This window comes from Armigeres subalbatus, unplaced genomic scaffold (genome assembly GCF_024139115.2).
Source record: "Armigeres subalbatus isolate Guangzhou_Male unplaced genomic scaffold, GZ_Asu_2 Contig490, whole genome shotgun sequence".
In the NCBI taxonomy this organism is placed as follows: domain Eukaryota; kingdom Metazoa; phylum Arthropoda; class Insecta; order Diptera; family Culicidae; genus Armigeres; species Armigeres subalbatus.
The window spans coordinates 355,442-376,450 of record NW_026943250.1 but is presented as its reverse complement, the minus strand read 5'-3'; the positions used below and the strand labels follow the sequence as shown (position 1 = coordinate 376,450).

At 40.2% G+C, this 21,009-nt stretch overlaps 1 protein-coding gene across 1 annotated transcript in view; it reads right to left on the bottom strand.

Moving 5' to 3' along the window:
- The window catches only part of LOC134204256 (RING finger protein nhl-1-like), an 89,581-nt gene extending 74,500 nt beyond the window's left edge, over positions 1-15,081 (bottom strand). The window contains 1 exon segment of the mRNA XM_062679077.1: positions 14,366-15,081. The gene's annotated coding sequence lies outside the window, so the exon portion shown is untranslated.
- Between the last annotated feature and the right edge of the window lie 5,928 nt (positions 15,082-21,009).

The following is a 21,009-nucleotide window of genomic DNA, read 5'->3' as shown; positions in this document are numbered from 1 at the left end:
TTTTCTGTTTTAGCATCAAAATATACCGTGCGGCAGCTCTGTCGTCATGATTTTCCACAAAATATATGATAATGCGCTTGAAATCGCTAAGTGATCACATTGGCCACTTTTGGAACCTATGAGGTGCCCCCGTGGAACCCGTAGAAAGGGACATTTCCGTTTTAACACCAAAATATGCCGTGCGGCAGCTCTTTCGTCATGATTTTCACAAAATAAATGATTATGTGCTCGAAATCGATAAGTGACCACATTGGCCATTCTTGGAGCCTATGAGATGCCTCCAGGGAATCTGTGGAATAGGACATTTCCGTTTTAACAACAAAATATGTCGTGCGGCGGCTCTTTCGTCATGATTTTTCACAAAATAGATGATTATGCGCTTGAAATTGATAAGTGACCACATTGGCCACTCTTGGAGTCTATCAGGTGCCCCCAGGAAACCCGTAGAATGGGATATTTCCGTTTTAACACCGAAATATGCCGAGCTGCAACTCTTTTGTTGTGTTTTCCCACCAAAGAGATGTTTATTCGCTCGAAATCAATAAGTGATCACATTGGCCACTCTTGAACCACATTGGCTACATTTGAAACCTATGAGGCTCCCTCGGAGAACACGTAGAAGATGACATTTCCGTTTAACACCGAAATATGTCGTGCGGCGGCTCTTTCGTCATGATTTTCCACAAAATAGATGATTAGGGGAGACTGGGTACACTTGATCCCCTTTTCTGATTTCCGATGTATCACAACCAAGAATAAATAAACATACGCGATTTCCAGACTCTTTAAGAAATATAGTATTTAACTTTACTGATGTATGACAGTCCTTAAATTATTGTACTTATTGTTACACAAACGATTTTTTGGAGTGCTGTCAAGAATCGATTTTAAAAATATTCGGGGGGAATTTATCCCTCTCCAAGAACTTGCTTTGATTAAAGTAGAAAGGTGCCCTCAGATTTTTTAAATATTTTCCCTTCAAAATTCGTGGAATTATCGAATTGCTGTGCGTATACATGCACGATTTTTGTTATTGATTTCAACAGCACATGCAATTTTAAAATTTGGGGAGACTTGATCCCATTTCTATGAAATCTACGCAATAAATAATGTTTCCTGTCAAACCTTCATCAAATCCGTCAAATCTACAAAAAATTAGAAGCCTAAGAACGGTTTTAAATTTTTTTGATTTTTTTCGCCAAATTTTTGTATGGGTGACTAACGGGGGATCAAGTGTCCCCATATTGAGGCAATAACTTCAAATCTAAATATCCAAAAACTTTGATGGAATGTTGACGTTTTCATCAGTACACATCATATTTATGGCTTGTTGCTGTGAAAAAACGAAAGACTTTGTCATTGTTATGAAAAGTTGTTCGAATTTTGCGTGGCCAATACAAAAATCTTTAGGAAGGTCAAAACATACAAACCTCCCTGCAGAATAAATAAGGTTGTCAATCCAAAAAATAACTCACCACATAAAGGTCATTTGTCTAGAGGATCAATAATAAAAAATACGCTAGAACAAAACTACTTTTGTTCTCGATAAAACAGGGGGTGATCAAGTCTCCCCGGGGATCAAGTCTACCCACCTTCCCCTATGCGCTTGAAATCGATAAGTGACCACTCTTGGAACCAATGAGATGCCCACGGGGAACCCGTAGATGGTGACATTTCCGTTTTTATACCGAAATGAATAAGTGACCACATTTGCCATTTTGGAACCTATGAAGTACCGCCGTGGAGCTCATAGGAGAGGACATTTCCGTTCTTACTCTTACTCTTACTTAGGGCCGATGCCCACGTAGCGTGTTTTCAAGCTGCGTGCACGCCGCGTCCACGCAAGGTATCCGGCATCAAATGTAGTCGTGCACACGTTTACGTGTGCATTACTCCATTTGATGCTGGGTACCTTGCGTGAACGCGGCGTGCAAGCAGCGTGAAAAAACTTTACGTGGACATCGGCCCTTAAAGACATGCCGTGCAGCGGCTCTTTCACTATAATTTTCCATCAAATATTTGGTAATTCTCTTGAAATCTAATATCAACCCGGGGGAACCCCAGGCCCAATTTCGGTAATTGTGGAGTGCTTTGAAGAATTCATTGAAAGTGTCTGTGTACACAAAATCTAACTTTCTTTTGAGGAAGTTTTCCTCAACCGAATTGCTTGCAGTAAATAGCATTCGACGAAAATCCTGCCCTATTGTTTCCTATTGAAAATTGGCCAGATCGGACTATGGGCTCCGAAGTTATGGCCAAAATACTACAGCAGCTACATGGGAAAATCACTTTTCTGGCACTTATGCTCATCCGATTGGCTTGCAATAAGTTGCGTTCAGCAGAAAGTTTTAGAATGCAAATAAACAAATATGAAAATTCCTCAACCCTTTTGAACGAACGATAAAGGCACCATCACCACTAGGTAGATTAATCTTGTTTTTTTTTTTCTATCAAATAGGTAATTCATTCTGAACTTAATATCTACAACCTACAGGGTACCCGCCTTTTTTATATCAAAATGATGCGTTTTCATACCATTGTCCACGGCGATCGGTGAAAACCTCAAACTTCTATGAGTCGATATTGAAGGGACCATCGACTAATAGTAATATAGAGAAGCGGAATAGAAAATCCATCATCACAGTAGCCCAGAAACTATTTTTTAATTTGATTCAGTATACTCAATTTCAAATGAAGAACAATTTCAAGCGCATAACCAACTTTTTGAAGACTTGTGGCCAGGGTAGACAATGATAGACGAAGATAGAGCTGCCGCAAGCGGTGCAGTACATTTGATATAACCATGAAAATGTCCTCTCTTACGGGTTCGCAGGGCATCTCAAAGGTTCCAAGAGTAGACAATATCACTAATCAACTCCAAGCACATGACCATCTGTTTGGTAGAAAATAACGAAGAAAGGGTCACCGCACGGCATATTTTGGTGTTAAAATGGAAATGTACTTTTCTACGGGCTCCCGGGGGCACCTCATAGATTCTAAGGGTGGACAATATGTCAATAATCGATTTCGAGGGCACCTATTTGGAGGAAAATCACGACGAAAGAGCCGCCGCATGACATATGTTGGTGTAAAATGGAAATGCCAACTTCCGAGGGAGCCTCATAGGTTTCAAATGTAGCCAATGTGGTCACTTATCGATTTCGAGCGCACGTCCATCTTTTCGATGGGAAAACACTAAAAGAGCCGCCGCACGGCTTATATTGGTGTAAAAATGGAAATGTCCCCTTCTACGGGTTCCCTGGGGCCCCCTCATAGGTTCCAGGCGTTGCCAATGTGGTCACTTATCGATTTCAAGCGCATAATCATCTATTTTGTGGAAAATCATGACGAAAGAGACGCCGCACGGCATATTTTGGTGCTAAAACGGAAATGTCCCCTCCTGCGGGTTCCCCGGGGGCACCTTGCATGTACCAGGAGTGGCCAATGTGGTCACTTATCGATTTCAAGCGCATAACCATCTGATTGGTGGAAAATCATGACAAAAGAGCCGCCGCACGGCATATTTTGGTGGTAAAACGGAAATGTCCTCTCCTGCGTGTTCCCCCGGGGGCACCTTGCATGTACCAGGAGTGGCCACTTTCGTCGGAAGCCCTCTCATGGACCATACATTACCGTTTTAAGAGAATATATGAAGAATTAACGATCGAATGGCATATATGGAGCGATTTTTATGCTCCCCTTATATGACCGACAAGGTCCCCGTGGAAGTCGTTTCCCGGTGGCCATTGTCTCCAGAACCAGCATATCACCACATAGCCACAAAATTGATGAGTTTATCTTTCAAACGGTATATAAACTTTGTGATTCGGTTATAATTTGACTGTTTTATAAGCATTTACATTTCTGGGTCAATATGACCCTAACATCTTATTCGTAACTTTTTTTGTGGGGTCGTTCCTGTTGCACCTTAAAATACTTTTTTCATGTCAGATGCTTCATTTCCACAAAATATTAAAAGTCAGGAAATTTCAGAACGATCGGATTATCAGGTAAAAAGTTATTCTACTTTGAAGTTTCGTTTTGGGTCATATTGACCCCAACATCTTACTAAGGTTAAGCAAAGATATGATGATTTGATTTATATCCAAACATTGCTGTTCGGACGGTCGGATATTGAACGAAACCGTTTTTGTAATCAACCTTTGCACAGGAAGATCAAACTGAGGAAGTTTAATTGAAATTTAATTTTGTGGGTTGTTTTACAACTTATTACAAATATAATATTTTTTTGTAACATTTCTACTAACAATTTTAGTTTGTTCTCCTCCTTTAACTTCCGTCTCAATCTTCCAGTTAGACTTGGCTATTAATTTATTCAACTCTTTATTTATTTTGTCTAGTCGCGGGCTGTCTACGATAGTTTGAGCACCACTTTACTGTCCTGCGTCAGCTGTTGATAATGGTCTAATTTACTATATGTTTATTTTCGCACTTCAACCTACTTACAGTGTACTTAATTGTTATCTGCTGACCAGACTCCACGTAATTCACTCTAACCGCAAATACAATCTTGATTTAATTCACTGTTCAACTCTACTCTTGCAATAAAATTTTCCTTAATTCACTACTAATCCCATTTACTCAACTTTGGCCATTTACCTAATCGGCCGAATGTTGGTTGTGACGCGGCTTCCAGAATATTCCCCGGCCCGTTACTCTGTCCAGGATGCCACAGGGCTGACAATAGTCGTTCTCGTCGTATGAAGAAAGCGAAAAAAATAAAGTCTTCGTCATAACATTACACAACGCATCACCTATTCGTTTTCTTTACGCAACATGCCTACCACGACGATAGTCGCGCAGCCAAAAGTTATGACGATTTCTGTCGTCACTTCTTCACATAATTGTTTGCTCGTCATTATAGACGGACTGTCTAAAAACATAATGGCGTCTCAAATAAACAAATAGTAGGAACTTTGATAATATAAATGTATCATCATTAAACGCCGTTAGTAACTCCTTCACTGGCGGACCAACCGTTCTCAGACGCTTCCCATGTGTGGTGTGGCCTAAGGGTTGAACGTCCACTTCGTTTTCGCGTTCGTCAATTGGTCTGCGCATTCATCTCTGATGCCCTGCGCAGCCTCCACTGCTTTCTTGCTGGCACCTCGAAGATTCGTCCTGTTGTCCGAGAAGAACTCGATCGGCCAACCCCGGCGACCGATGAACCGGTGCGCCACCTCCAAATGCACAGCGCGAGTCACCATACAAGTAAACAGCGTGATCCATCTCTTCTCTGTCCTGTGCCCAATGGTTACGTCGAGTAGTCGAAGGTAATCGACGCCAACGTAGCTGAAAGCACGCAGATTCGGTGTGACCCACTGTACTGGCAGCGGGGCCATCCTAGGCGCTTTGGGACATCAATGACGCACCTTGCACCATACGCAGGATGCTGCCACCTTACGGATCACTGCATCTAAATGGGGAATGTAGTATATCTGCCGCAACTAGTTTTTCACCACCTGGCGGTATCCTTGGCCACTCTTGTCGTGGTAATGCTGGACTATCAGCCTCGTGATCCGGTGGTCGTCCGGAAGAATCACTGGGAACCGCACGTCAAAGGGTAGAAACTCACCATCGCCATCCTCGTCTTCCAGTCAGCTTGTACAGCGAACTTGACTTCTTGATTGTCATCCACTGGCTTGCCGGACGATCTTTGTTCCTCGACAGAATTTTCAACTCATCGATAAAACATTCGGCCTGCGCTGCCTTCAGCAAACATCGCTCTGCTTTCTCGTACTCCTTCTGCTGCAGCGGTACTCGAACCGACGCAACAGCATTCGGTATCCGAAACTTCAACTGATTTTTCGTCGCTTGCAGTGTCTCTATCGGCAGCTTTTCTTTCCTCCATCTACAGTTCGTCACGAATCGAAATACACACGTCACCGTTCGAACCAGGATCGTCCACTTCGAGAAACGGTTCGCGTCCACAGCAACCGCTTGTACCCAAACGTCTTGAAGCAACAAATGACCCAAAGTTCCTCAGTCGTATTCACCGGCGGCAAATTCTTCCTCGGCCATTCTTCCTCACTCTCGTACATAAACTGCTGTCCTCGTACCCACGCGCTGTTGGGCTGTATTTTCGGATTCTTACCTTACTTCGTCAGCTGATCTGCCACGTTCAGCCTCGTCGGCACCCATACCTCTTACCGCGGCTCGAAAATGCGCCACACACCCGTACGCCGTCTCGCTCGCATCCGCAAATATATGCAGCTGCACGTTCTGGACCTCATCCGATCGTGCCCTATCGGAGAAGCAGCGTGGCAACTTGTATGCCATAATATCCAGAATGTTCGTCCAGCGAAGCCACTTCTTAAATGACGCTTCGTGTACGATGTCGTTCCATTGGCAACCCGTGCGCCACAGATCCTGAATCAGCATTTTCCAAGAATGGTGACTGGCGCGACGAACCCAGCGGGATCAAATTGAGCCATCACGATGCTGAGTACGATCCGTTTCGACGCGGTTGTAAAGAAGAATAGGTCCTCGACCGTATCCCACACAATCCCAAGCACGCGCTCGTATTCGCTTCCCTTATCTTGGTTAAAATGCACCGTCGATCCGCTGTTTCGCTCGCCAAGCTTCTCCAAAACCTTGTCAGAATTTGAAACCCAGTTTTCAATATGAAAACCTCCATTGGAATGGATGTACTTTACCTCGTTCACTCGCTGAATCGCTTCCTCTACTGTGTCCACGCTATTGAAGTAGTCGTCGACGTAGTGCCGCTTGACGATCGCTACTGCGGCCTCCGGGTACTGATCTGCATACTGCTCGGCATTCAGGTTTTTCACGAACTGCGCTGAACTGGGAGAGCACTATGCAGATCAACCTTTTTGTCTAATCCCTTTATGTACCAGTAAACATAACCCGTAATTTTAGTCAAACAGCTTACAAACAGTTTATGTTACTTATTTACTGTTCCTATTAGTACAACATTACAATAAGCCTATTCAGTCAATCAGATCCACTATTCAAAACATGAAAGTATTCAATGATAGAAAACCAGTTTTCAACTTAATCGTCTTTTGTTCTCTGTTTGTACTTTTTTCATATTGGACTGATATGCGACCATTGGCAGTGCCCTGCTCCTGCTATAGCGCCCTGCTAAATTGTAGCTTCTAGTACAGTTTGCATATGTTGACGAAAAATGAGTAATATTTTCTCGAGGAAAAGAGACGGTAATACAATTTTACTCAACGGCTGAATATGTGAAAGTTAGCGTACCATGCACCTCCATCGACTCTAGCATCTTTGGTTGGTCATCATCACGTCTGTAATAATAAATGTAGAAAATTGTATACATCCTACAGGATGTACTTTTTGAATACTTGTTTTCCTTCCCCTCATACTTTCCAAAAACAAATGAATGATAATTATTTTAGGGATTTTTTTTTTGGTATTTAGAAACAAAGAAACGACGCAAATGACGAATCATTTTGTTTTCGAGACGGGATGGATTTGTTACTGTAAAGGAAAGGGAACGCTTTTCCTATTATGCTTTGTTTACAGATTGTTCTTATTCGTATTCGTTGATTGATTGTCCAAATAATGAATTTAAAGCTGCAAGCCGGCAATGTTCTGATACAATGAATACCATAGAGGCAAAGAACAAAGAACATAAGCCCTGGGTTCATTTGGTTGCTGTTGGTTCAACAAATCGGAAACTACCCACCACTGACCTTGCATTCTACGCGTCCACCTCAACCATTCGCGACACCATTGACCTAGAAATTTCGAATCTTCCCCCATTTGGAGCTCCGTTAAACCGTGTCTGACATTGAAATATCCCGTCAGTCATCATCACTTTGCGCGCGATGTTTTTCCCTAATCTGACTCCGATCCGAACACAAAGACGAGCTTCGAAACCGAACCTGACCAAAGACGCTGCGCAGACATCAACAGATTAAGGCCGTACCGATGATGAGGGTGCTATTTTTGGACGAAAAAGGAAAAACTTGCCAGCTCGAAAACAACAAACTGGTAAGTACGGATGGTGGCGATCGGAAATCGAGCGAGAAATGCGTATCCAACTGTCAATGTGGTCGTGCTGGTCCGATGGGAAAACTTGATTGTGTGAAGCATTATCGTCGTCTGTGGGAAAGTTTCCTTGTGCGATATTTCCCTCGCGAGTCATGGATTTGGGAGGATCAATTTGTACTTACAATCAATTGCCAATGTGCGTCCACTTATGAATGAAATGGTATTCGGATGGTGACGGATGAATTTTATTGGGTTCTAATTTTAGATGGGTGATGTATTGAGCGGTGGAATGGGCAACATTCAGTACTCAAATGTTTACTCTTTTCAGACGTAAGCAGTAAAATATTGTTCGAATTGGGGCAATAATTAACGTGTTACGTTTAATTTCATGTGAATTAACATTTTACTGTAACGAAGCACTGCAGCTTTCTCTTCAACTCATCATAGCAAGAAGATTCTATTTTTATTAGGTTTTGTACTGTAATGTGACACAATGACAAATTGTTGTCAAACAAGCACACAGCAAATCGTCAAATTGGAAGAAGGACCAGACGATGAGCTCATCATAGCAACGCTCCCATAATTCGTTCATGATCAAAGAGTATCATCCGACTCAATTGAAGCCATAATCTGGCATCCAATATCATCAAATTTTATGATAACCTGAACAGAAGTCGTAACAAGGCTCTGATAGAACGTAATCAAAACCACAAGCAATAAATCTGGTTGAGTGTAATTCTTTTTGTAGGTAGGTGGATCTCGTTTTCATCGATATGTCGTCATATCATTGAAGAACTTCAAACTGCACTATGGAATCATCATAGAAAAATGTACATTTTTATCAAACCTGCAGAAAGAAAAGGTAGCGGAAATCACATTATGAAATCTCTTACAACAAAACGAAGAAACATGACATCAACTCATTGTCCATTCTAATTCTGGTTTAAAAATTCTTCAAAATATGATTATAAAATATAAATACATGCAATTATTTATAGTCAATGTATCTTGAGATTCGCAAGAAAAACCTTCCATTTCGACTTTTAAAATTTTTGACCTCGTTTTCCGTTAAACCCTCAGCGTAGGATGGTACCGGTGACGGTTGATAATCTGAATGTTGACTGCGTTGTTTTTACTTCCTAGTCGTTATTTTGTCAGCCCGCAATCGTCTCAATTTTATTTTTGTTCACAACCTACGACCGTTTCCACACTGGTTGGATTGGTTGATTCACGCTACGGCGGAGAAAACAAGTAAATGGATTCCTTTATGCCGTATTGACGATAATTGTCTCGTTTCGGAGAAAGGGATCTTGTTTGCGTTCGAACGGCAGTCATTTCTTCGGCTCTTTGTTGTAAACAATCATGGAGGTATGTTATGATTACTTGTATGGCATAAAGAATTTCTTCGTCAATATCCTACGGAAAAATAGTCCATTGTTGACAAATTTATCTCTTCTCGGAGGATATCTTTGCACTAGTGTGGGATTCTAATCAAAGTTGGCAAAACGCAGATGTTCCCCCGGCGAGATAAGAGGCTTGCTATAGATGCCAATTGTTGGAATTCGCAATTCTCCTATGAACTCACTGCAGGCGGCACATCAACGATAAGTTTTTCATTTCTTTTATGTTCGGCGAAAAACAGACGTTTGCAAGCCAATACTTTGGAATTCCTTAGGAATTTCTTCAGAATTACCAAAACAAAATCTTCAAAAAATTTCCTCGGGAATCTCTTTAAAAAATATGCGTGATTTTTTATGAATTTTCAGTTCACGTTGGGTTACAACTCCTGTTTATTGGAGAGTCATAACGTCGGACGGAAAGACCAGCGCCAGCACTTCGAGAAGGTCGGGTGGCTTTGAGAGGAGAACTTTCAAACGAGTCCTGTCGTTTAAAGCTATTTGCTCATCACAGCAAAGCAACGCCCTTGGCGAATATGAAGCAAGCTTTGCCGCTTGGAAGTGGCGCGTTAAAAATTATCTGTCGAGGATGGACCTCATGTATAAACTGTTGCGTACGCCTTTAAAAGGACTATGCTACCGATGTTTCCGATAAAGAAGCAGCTCCAGCAGAAATATGGTTATCGGTCTGAAGTACGCTAAGGAGGTGATGGATATTTTGGTCAGAACCTACCAAAAGGCTGATACTGCCACTATGATCAATATGCGGGATTGTCTGTATGCCATCAAACACCGGAATTATGGAAAGCTGTCAATAGTATTCGACAAATACGCTCTAATTATCCGTGAGTTGGATAGGATGTGATCCAGGATGACAGCCCCGTAAAAAATACACGCGTTACTGATTTTCATACATGACAAACACTTTTTACGTGGAACGAGTCCTAAAGTTCTTGTTCAATGAAGAATTGTGTGCAAAAATGCATGCTCATGCACTTGGATGCTAACGCTGGGGAAGAAGAACACAAACATAAATGCCCATTGATAAAAGCGTCCCGATCGACAGTCTTGATCGATAATGCATAACAAAATTATTACAAGGGGAGTTGTTTATTAAACATAATAATAATCTTCTATAAACATAAAAATGAATTTCTGTCTGTCTGAACCTTATAGACTCCGAAACTACTGAACCGATTGGCGTGAAAATTTGTATACAGAGATTTTTGGGGCCGGGGAAGGTTCTTAAGATGGTTCAAGATCCCTCCCTCCTTTGGAAAGGAGGGCTCCCAAACAAATTAAACAGAAATTTCTATATAACTCGAGAACTAAGCAGAGAATAAATCAATTTCAGGCGAAACGAAGTTCGGCGGGACTGCTAGTAATAAATAATAATAAAATGTGTTATAAATTTGATTGGTGTTACCATTCTGGTACGTTCACCCTATTTCCCCAGTCCTGAGCTAGAAAGCGCAGAGAGCAGAAAAACATACTGCTGTTCAATATGAACTCAAAGGAGAGAAAACCGCTGTAATCAAAAATTGAATAAGCCACTCCCAATAAACCAACTGCCAAATCAAATAATGTTATCATTAAGTTAAGCACACTTCACACATTAAACACACGATACAATAATCTACGGGATGACAAAGGATTGGGAAGGCATTGGAGTTGCGGAAAGGATATAGGAAAAGGGAATGGGATGAGATTGCATGAGGAAAGGAGGGGTCTTATGAGTCTTAGCTACTGGGTAAGAAGATCACTCTTTTCAACTCCAACCGTCATAGTGATCGGATCAAGTCTACCGAAAGATAGTTAAAAGTTAAAAAGTTCCCTAAGCTACAAACGACAGCATCTTTGCTGCCTTAAGAGTGGTACCACATCAAGTATTTTTGGAATCATTCAGAGCATTCAGGTTGCTTAATATATTGGAGTCAGGACCCATCGTTACTTATCGCACAGGTGTGATTCATCCACCAGCGCCGGATTTGGTCCCCGTACGGCCAATCACTCGTGGGAAATCGCAACGCGTCGTAAAGCGACATCGTTCACCGGCAACCATCTTGGCCGAAAGGACCACGTCGTTTGGTCTGCAGTGCCTGCAAAGTACTCCGCCCGCCCAACCCATTCTATCTCGAGCATCCCGTCATCGCTGGCCAGCCCTACACCTTACACGAAACACGCCACACAGTAAGTCATAATAAAAATAGTTACGAAAAAGTGAAATTGCGGTGTAGTGTTTCTTTGTTCCCTTTGATCAGCAGAATAGCGAAGAGCCGGCCCTGGGAAAAGAGGTGATTGTAATCCACCCCAGACGACTTCCGTGGCCGTGACCAGAAGTCAGGGGTACCCCAGGTGGCGAGGCCCTTCTGGCCAAGTCACCCTAAAAAGTAGTATTGTTTTTTAACACTGGTTAGATGATAAAATGCCCAAAACTGTAACAAAATTCCTTCTCTAAAATGTAACATAATTATGAGATTATTATATCATTATTGTTACAAACGTTGTTTGTTTGTTAACAAAGGATTATTTGTTACAAAAATCTACTTTAAAGAAAATTACCTACATGAAGGCATTGCGTGAGCTGCTCCTCCGTGCAGATTTAATGGACACACGCCTTGGTAGTTATGGCGAAAATCTTCGCAAAATCAATAGAACGTTATACTGTAATCAGCAGCAAACGACGACGACCATCAATTCACTGCCTCATGATAACTTCTCTGCTCACCCATACACTCGATGCCTCACTCTGTGGGGGTATTACGAGTTATACTCCCCAGCTCTCATTCGTTTGCACCACATGTGCACCAATTGAGGTTGTGTGGGTACCTCCCAAAGGCTCCGTTAACTGCCTGGCCAATTGTTTCACCCTCCCAGGTCATTCATCCTCTGTGTACGGGCCGCCTGACACCTTGGGATTCGGCGTTAGGGACGCCATATTGTCAGTTTCAGTGTTGTACCGAGTCTGGCGATATGGCCGAATTTACACCGTAACGCACTACTTCCGAGTATCCATATCCCAAGGTAACGGGAAGCATGAATGTGAGTGGTCCATTTGGTCTCGTGGTAATTTTTTGTCATTTGCTGGGTGAATGTGTTCTTTTTATTGTAGTGAATTTCATATTCGTGGCGCACTGGATGATGTGAGTTCCGTTGTTTACTCTTCTCACTCGGAGACGAGCCAGCCTCGGGCTGAAAATCTCCCTAATAAAGACAATAAATAGAAAATACTCCTCTAACTCTTCGGGAATGTGAAATTGGTTTCAAGGAAGGAAGAAAATAAATAAAACCTCTCTGCATCAAGTGCTGTCAAATATTTACAACTCTTGTTCGGAATATGAGTCATGTTCGGGATTTGAGTCAAAACGGTAACTCTTCTTCGTACTATGAACAAATAAATTTTTGTATTGAAAATGTGAGGTCCAATGGGTACTTTTGTAGTCAATAACGAGAAGATCCATAAATTACGTCACGCAAAAATTGACGATTTCAACCACCCCTCCTCCCCCCTTTGTCGTGCTTTTTGTAACAAACCTCTAAAACTTTTGTATGGATCGTCACACTGCTCTGAAACACCCTCCCCTCCACCTAGAAGCGTGACGTACTTTGTGGATGGCCCTTTTTGAGTTTCAGTGACGATTGCCATCAATATTATAGCACGAAAATTTGTGTCATCACTTTCCAAAACGGCTGCGAAATTCGGTTGTGGGCACCCTCGTTTTTCGGCAAATCATTCACTGTTGCTATAGTTATCAAATAACTTATTTTGACTTTTAACGTTATTTAGACAAAGTTGATTCGAAAAATGAAGTTTTTTTTCGATGTTTCTAGCCACTGTATACACACTATTTGTAACTATGCATTGACGTTCTTTGCACCAGTTGTCGCACTAGTGGTCCCTATTTCGCCAGTCCCATAAGAAAACAATGGGATTTGCCAAATAAGGAACCAAAATTAAGAATAGTGCCACAACTGGTGCATGCGTTCCTATTATGGATTAATCAATTTTAATGATTATAACAATTTTCATTGTGGTTTTCACAATGAAAATTGTTATAATTCTAAGGAGCAGGAAGTAAAACCTTTCGCTTAAAATATAAAGTCCACCCACATGCCTTTTACTTATTAAAAAAAAAAAATAGTTGTTCTTATGTATGGCGACAATTGGTACACCTACCCTACCTATATGCTATTTTATTAGTTTTATATATGATTGTTTTTATTAACTTCCTTATGGCACGGGAAAGGCTAACACTGCTAGCAGGATAAATCTGGGTTATTTCAGTGCCTGAATAAATTATTCCTTTTATTTTTCAATTTGGCGGGTTTCATTAATTAAAAATGCGGTCGCGTGAATGTACTAAGCTTTCGAGTCTTATATGCTCAAATATTCAGATATATCCGATCAAATTTATCTTATTTCATATGCCGTGCCACAAAGTTAGCGATTTTCATTTCAATGTTAAGCCTTTGCCGGCTCCCCAGCAGAAATTGATCATTTTCGGCACACTGGAAACATTTAAAGGAATTCCCAAAACGTCCATCCAGCAGCACCGATTGCAGGATGCAACATCAAAGCATCGCAAACTTTTGGGGGAAAATTCGCATTCCTCCCGAAAGCGAGCATCTGCTGTATGAGAGAATGGCTGTTTGAAATTTCAGAAACCAAAAGCATGAAAAACGAAATGCATTGTTGTCCGATATTGGAACGTGCCATTCATTTCACTATGGCTGGCTTTGTTCCTTCGAGGTCGGCTATGCAACTTATATGAAGATAATATATTTATAAATATAGAAAATTCCAATTTATGATGAGATTGAGCACACACAGCTTAGATTAAAGGAACAAGAAATTTCCCCATCCGTTTCCGACCAGTAGTGACATCATGAATTCGTATGTCGTATCACCCACATACCACCCACGACCTTTACCAAATTTATAATGACCAGTCCTCGTGGATACGTACTTTCTTGCTTGGCGTTGTGAAACTCAGAATTCGTTCGCTTTACTTTTTTTTCGTTGTGCACCAACTCGATGAATCACTCACTCACTGCTATTTCTTCTGATTAACTTCGTAGCCAGCTTTAACCTTTTGCCGCTGCTCGTATGTGTACTTATGTAGAGTGGATTATTCACAGACTTTTTCGTTCACACATGGGACCAAAATACTTTTCCTTTGTTTTCTTCAATGCAGTTTCGCTCACAGAGCGTACCCAGCTTAGCCTCAACTTCACCTTTACACCGGTTGCAATAACAAAGCGCACTTGGGAAAACTTCTGTCAGGTCTGAGGAATTTCCATGTTTCTGCTTAATTTTCCATTCCGCGTGAAACTTGGCCTTTTCAGCTTTTCTATTCGGTCGTCACTAAGAAGAATCCGTGCAATATGCACTGCTTCTGCGGCTCACGATTATTACAACTATGCCTTTGAAGATGCACGGCACTGCACACTGCACAGCCTCGATTCCGAGAAGTACTCGCAACTCGTAACTCTAACAAAAAAAAAATCACAGCTCAGTTCAGTTCACGCTTTTCCTCGCACAGTTTTGCAGTCAACTGTGCACTTCAAAAGTTTTCCACCGAAAAACTGCTCCCGATGAAATTTAAATCACAATGTTCGGAAGATTGCCAGCTGGGATCCGCAATTGACTTATTTGCGGTCGAGCGAACGGAAGACGACTACTGGCGGTGCAGCCGATTTTTGGCCAGTTCAGCTGCGAGTTGTTGTGAGAAAAGCAGCATCCCGTTGGCTGGTGGAAAATTCGCGCACACACATGTAAATGCCCTTGCCTGTCGATCGCACTTCTCCGTTCGTTCGGTGAGGAAAAAATATGGGAATGATCAGTAACCAACGCTGTGTAGTGGTGATCTTCCTTTGCAGTGCTCTGCTGACGTCGTCGTTTGGATTTTTTCGCTCGCTATTGAATGGTCGGCTATTTTGCGATGAGGTGGATGGTATATGTAGGTGTGAAAATCGGATGAAAGGAAAGTTTGAAATAGAATATCGATACACCTGTCCGGCTGGATTAAATGGACAAAAGAAGAACACTATCCAGCGTCTCGGCGAATCGGGAAGGCCGATCGTTAGATTAACAACTGTTCTGCTTGAGGGCTTCCAGTCTGCCACTGGAAGCATTACATTTTACAGTGCCTTTATGCATTTGCTGTCAACGTCAGAAATTAATGTAGCTCTCCAATTTTGTAACAACGAACCTATTTACTGGAGTTTTATCTCAGTTAATGAGAATGAGACAACAATAGCTGTGTGATAATGATTTTCATCAATCTTAATACATGGCATATTTTCTTTGTACAGGATTTATAAAGGAAGTTCAGTTTGCAAATATTACTAGCAATGCTCTTTAACGCACTTCAAAATGAAAACCTGTAGCAAGTTAATTAAACAATAGCTCCTGGTAAGGATAGAATATGGAAGAAATTTAATCCGGAGGCTCAATGATGGTGCAGGGAACATCCAATAACGTTTTTCTATGGTAGGTTCACTTATTTCGATCATTGGCAGTATCAGATATTCTGATATATAAAACCGTTTTGAAAGATTCAGTTTGTCTAATTACTTTGCATATTGTCAAACAGTGTATCACAATATCGTATAATGACAATTGTTTGCACTCAACTGTTCAAATAATTTGGAAATTTGAATTGCAAAACAAACCCCAAGTTTCTCTCATGAATGGCTTTCATGCGAAAGTGATCAAAGAGCGCACGATATGTTCATTTAGTTGCCTAAAACAAACATTGGAAGCTGAAGAAGAGCTTGTTTCGTGGCTTCTTCAGCCAAAAAACTAGCTTGTCCAGCTTAAATTGTTTGTTGGGAGATATTTTCCGTTTTTATCAACACCGTCCGAGAGTTTTAGTTGACAAAATCGAAACAGTGACGATTTTTTAGCTAAAATTTTAGTAAAATGGTGTATTGCTGGGAAAATGTTAGATTTTCAGGTTCTAACATTTTTAAATGCTAAGGAACTGATCATAAACCACATGATCATGCTAGGGAGAGAAGAAAAGTGTTCTTAGTGAAAAGAGACCAAAGTTATTAAACATAGGAAATGTATATTCATCATCAACTGTGACTGGTTAAGATTCCTGGTAAGTGAGGAGTGCATCAACGGAACGTCCATAAATTATGTCACGCAAAAATCAACCATTTGCAATCCCTTTTTTCTTCATGAAATCTCCAAAAAAAATGATTTCAGTAGTCACACTTCTAGAAGCCTTCTACATCCCACTAAAAGTGTGACGTAATTTCTGAACGTTCCCTAAGATAAAGTAGCATCCGTTGGTAATATAACAATAAATTTGACAATATTTGACTACTTTAAAATCTGCAGCAGCAAAATACATTTGTATGAAAACTCTAGAATGTTTCTAGAAGTCGTAATGCTTAGACAGATCTCCACCCTCTTTCAGTATTGCGTTATTTCTAGACGCCACCTAATCTCTTTTAAAGCACCGTCTAAATTTTCACCGATTTCCCTAAATAGAGGTTCCATGGTTTTGACCGGATATGAATAGTAAAATTGCTTTAATTTTTGTCTTGTTTGAACTTTATTTATTCGGATCAAATTAATAAGAATGCCGTACTTAATGCGCAATCATAATTCAATCGTTCTTGTAAGTTTTCATCGAATAATTTTATTTTTATGACAACAATCCAACAAGCTATCATTAAACATCCAAACGAAAACAGAGTCAGTTATATTTCAATTTAAACAAAAATATTAGAATAAAACATGGATACTAAATAATGATCTTACTTTGAGAACATTCCGACTCATCCAGGTCGTCATCCTCAAGGAATTCTTATCCGTAGTTTTGACCAGCATTCACCATAGTAATAATATCCGTATCGCTGTAATCATCAACGCATAAGTCCTTTTCAAGACATTCAGAAGGTGCGACGTGTCCGTTTCAACAGTCGGAATATTGAATAGCGTTGCCAGATATAATATATCGTCTTCGTGCATCAACTTGTTGCCAACAATCACCCCGATGTTCTTCAACGATTTCTGAATCCCATTTTGAGACACTTCCATTCAGGATTCTTGAAGTCAGAAGCCGATGTCCTTGAGGTTTACTTGCTTAAGACGCTGTGCCGCATCGCCGCCACCAAAAATATTTTCGTTGTGTAGTATTTTGCTGTACTTGATACTTGATTGTTTGAATAACATGTTGATTCATTGGCTGAATGAGAGGCGTAACGTTGGAGGACAGAAAATCCACAAAGATTAAGCCGCTAGCTCATCCTCGAAATGATGTGCCGAGCAGTCGTCCAAAAGCAGGATAGACTTGGGTTCTATTCCTTGCTCTGCAGCAAACTGTCATACTATTAGAACATATGTGCCAGAAAACCATTGCTTGATAGTACCCAACCGATGTGCTTTACTACAGGTGTGGGCAAAACCCTAAAGTAGTATTTGTTCAACGAACTTTCGCTCTTTTGAGAAGGAAACTCTCAGCTGGGTTTTCTAAGATGGCCGATTGCTACCGAATGTGACGTCACTTCTGGCATACTCAGTACATTTTTTATAAAAGACGTGACATTTCACTTCACAGAGTGGACGTCACGTTTGTTATTCACTCCACTGTGGGTGGCAATTTTTTGGTTATTTTTTCAACTGAAACAGACATACAGGACTTTGGCCCACACCTTTACTGAAGCACATCGGTACCCATCCAACATTGGAAGCGCTTTTAAACCAAAAATAGTCTTCTTCAGCTTGAAAACTGGCAATGGTACAGCAATGGAATATGGACATTAGGTTGCCAATGGAATGTATGGGTAAAAATGACCATCGAATTTTAACAACGGGTAGTGATCAAAAGTTTCATCTCCTCAAAAATTCCCATGCTAAATTTGAGCTCAATCGGACTTCGTTAAGGGTTTGACTACAGTGGTCAAAATTTGACTTTTTTGAAACACGAAAATATTCCAAGGATGGGGGGGTTGTTGTTGATTTCGAAATCGAATATTTGTTTTTGATGCCAAATGTCTTAGAAATCCATGAAACGTCGGGCTCTATTGTTTCTCGAAACAAAAATTAAAATAAATAACTTTTTGAGACTTAGAATTTTTTTTTTCGAAATCGAGTTTTTATTTTGATGCCAAATGTTTGAAAAAATGTCTCAGAGATAACACCAGATCTCGACGGTTTATGCATTTCTTAGGCCTTTAATATCAAACAAAAATTCGATTTCGAAATTTTCCCGTACTGACACCCCACCCCCTCCCCCCGTCTTTTTAGGATTTTTCCGTGTTTCGAAACAGTCAAACTTCGCCCGCTTTGATCAAACACTTAACGAATTCCGATTGAGCTGAAATTGGGGGCTTAGGAGATGATATGAAACTTTTGAGCACCACTCGATTTTTTAATTCGAAAAGTCGATTTTAATTGGCACCCCCATGGACATTTATGAACGCCCGAGGGTTCTTCGAATGACTAATCTTCAGTATTGGCAGCTTCTGTGAGTCTGATCCATTACACAGGGCATGAAAGTGATCCGCTATTTTACCGTCTTGTGCCCTGGATTATTCCTAATTGTGCACGAGAGTGTGTTCAGACAAAGATTAGAAAAGCAACGCAGACCGCGCGGCTACAAAGCAAGACCATGCTGAGGGTGGCTGGGTTCGATTCCCGGTGCCGGTCTAGGCAATTTTCGGATTGGAAATTGTATCGACTTCCCTGGGCATAAAAGTATCATCGTGTTAGCCTCATGATATACGAATGCAAAAATGGTAACTTGGCTTAGAAACCTCGCAGTTAATAACTGTGGAAGTGTTTAATGAACACTAAGCTGCGAGGTGGCTCTGTCCCAGTGTGGGGATGTAATGCCAATAAGAAGAAGAACCCATAGATGAGTTATGCAGAATTTTCTTTCCGTTCAGTTAAATTTTACATATGGCTGATCTAACCATCCCTCTTGCCAAGATCTGTCTTGGACATCTCTTTATTTGTTAAGAAAATTAGTTTGAGCTTTTTAGTGGACTAGAAGTCGAGTCAAGTACGAGACACTGAAGACGGCCTTACTTTTGAGGTCGAAATACGTATCTGTCAAGATACAATTAAGTGGTGGAATTCAATGAGATTGTGCAAACTCGTCTTACGACAAGTGCATCTCTTTATTGTTTAGATGTTGCAGAATCTGTAATTTTTGCTTAATGGTGTGTGATTTTCGTTTGATTTCGCCATGATTTTTATTTCCTTCCGCCATTCTGTGTTTTGCACAAACATAGTTGATTTCAGTGCAATGATCGACGGATGATTAAATTCTATGTTACCTTAGCTGATCGCCGTGTTCGTCGTTAAATATCTGGAGCACTTTCACTTACGGTTTACTTTTCGTACAGTCTTTAAGTTTTTGCGCTGTTTAACGATGAAGCTGAAATACACGATAGAGGTTCAAAAGGTAGCTCATACGTTTTCTGTCGAAATGTTTTGCATTCGAGTTTTTTCAGTGCATTGCATTCGGGATTTAAATGGCCTTTAAGCAGAGAAATAAACAGAAGGTAATTATGTCATGAAAAAATGGCAATTTCAACCAGGCATCTTTACGTTAGTCGATTGATTGATTGATTGATTGATTGATTGATTGATTGATTGATTGATTGATTGATTGATTGATTGATTGATTGATTGATTGATTGATTGATTGATTGATTGATTGATTGATTGATTGATTGATTGATTGATTGATTGATTGATTGATTGATTGATTGATTGATTGATTGATTGATTGATTGATTGATTGATTGATTGATTGATTGATTGATTGATTGATTGATTGATTGATTGATTGATTGATTGATTGATTGATTGATTGATTGATTGATTGATTGATTGATTGATTGATTGATTGATTGATTGATTGATTGATTGATTGATTGATTGATTGATTGATTGATTGATTGATTGATTGATTGATTGATTGATTGATTGATTGATTGATTGATTGATTGATTGATTGATTGATTGATTGATTGATTGATTGATTGATTGATTGATTGATTGATTGATTGATTGATTGATTGATTGGTTGATTGATTGATTGATTGATTGATTGATTGATTGGTTGATTGATTGATTGATTGGTTGATTGATTGGTTGATTGATTGGTTGATTGATTGATTGGTTGATTGATTGATTGATTGATTGATTGATTGATTGATTGATTGATTGATTGATTGATTGATTGATTGATTGATTGATTGATTGATTGATTGATTGATTGATTGATTGATTGATTGATTGATTGATTGATTGATTGGTTTATTGTTTGGTTGATTAGTTGATTGATTGATTGATTGATTGATTGCTTGACGGACTGATTGATTGATTGATTGATTGATTGATTGATTGATTGATTGATTGGTTGATTGGTTGATTGAGTTGATTGATTGATTGATTGATTGATTGATTGATTGATTGATTGATTGATTGATTGATTGATTGATTAGTTGATTGATTGATTGATTGATTGATTGATTGATTGAGTTGATTGATTGATTGATTGATTGATTGATTGATTGGTTGATTGATTGATTGATTGATTGATTGATTGATTGATTGATTGATTGATTGATTGATTGATTG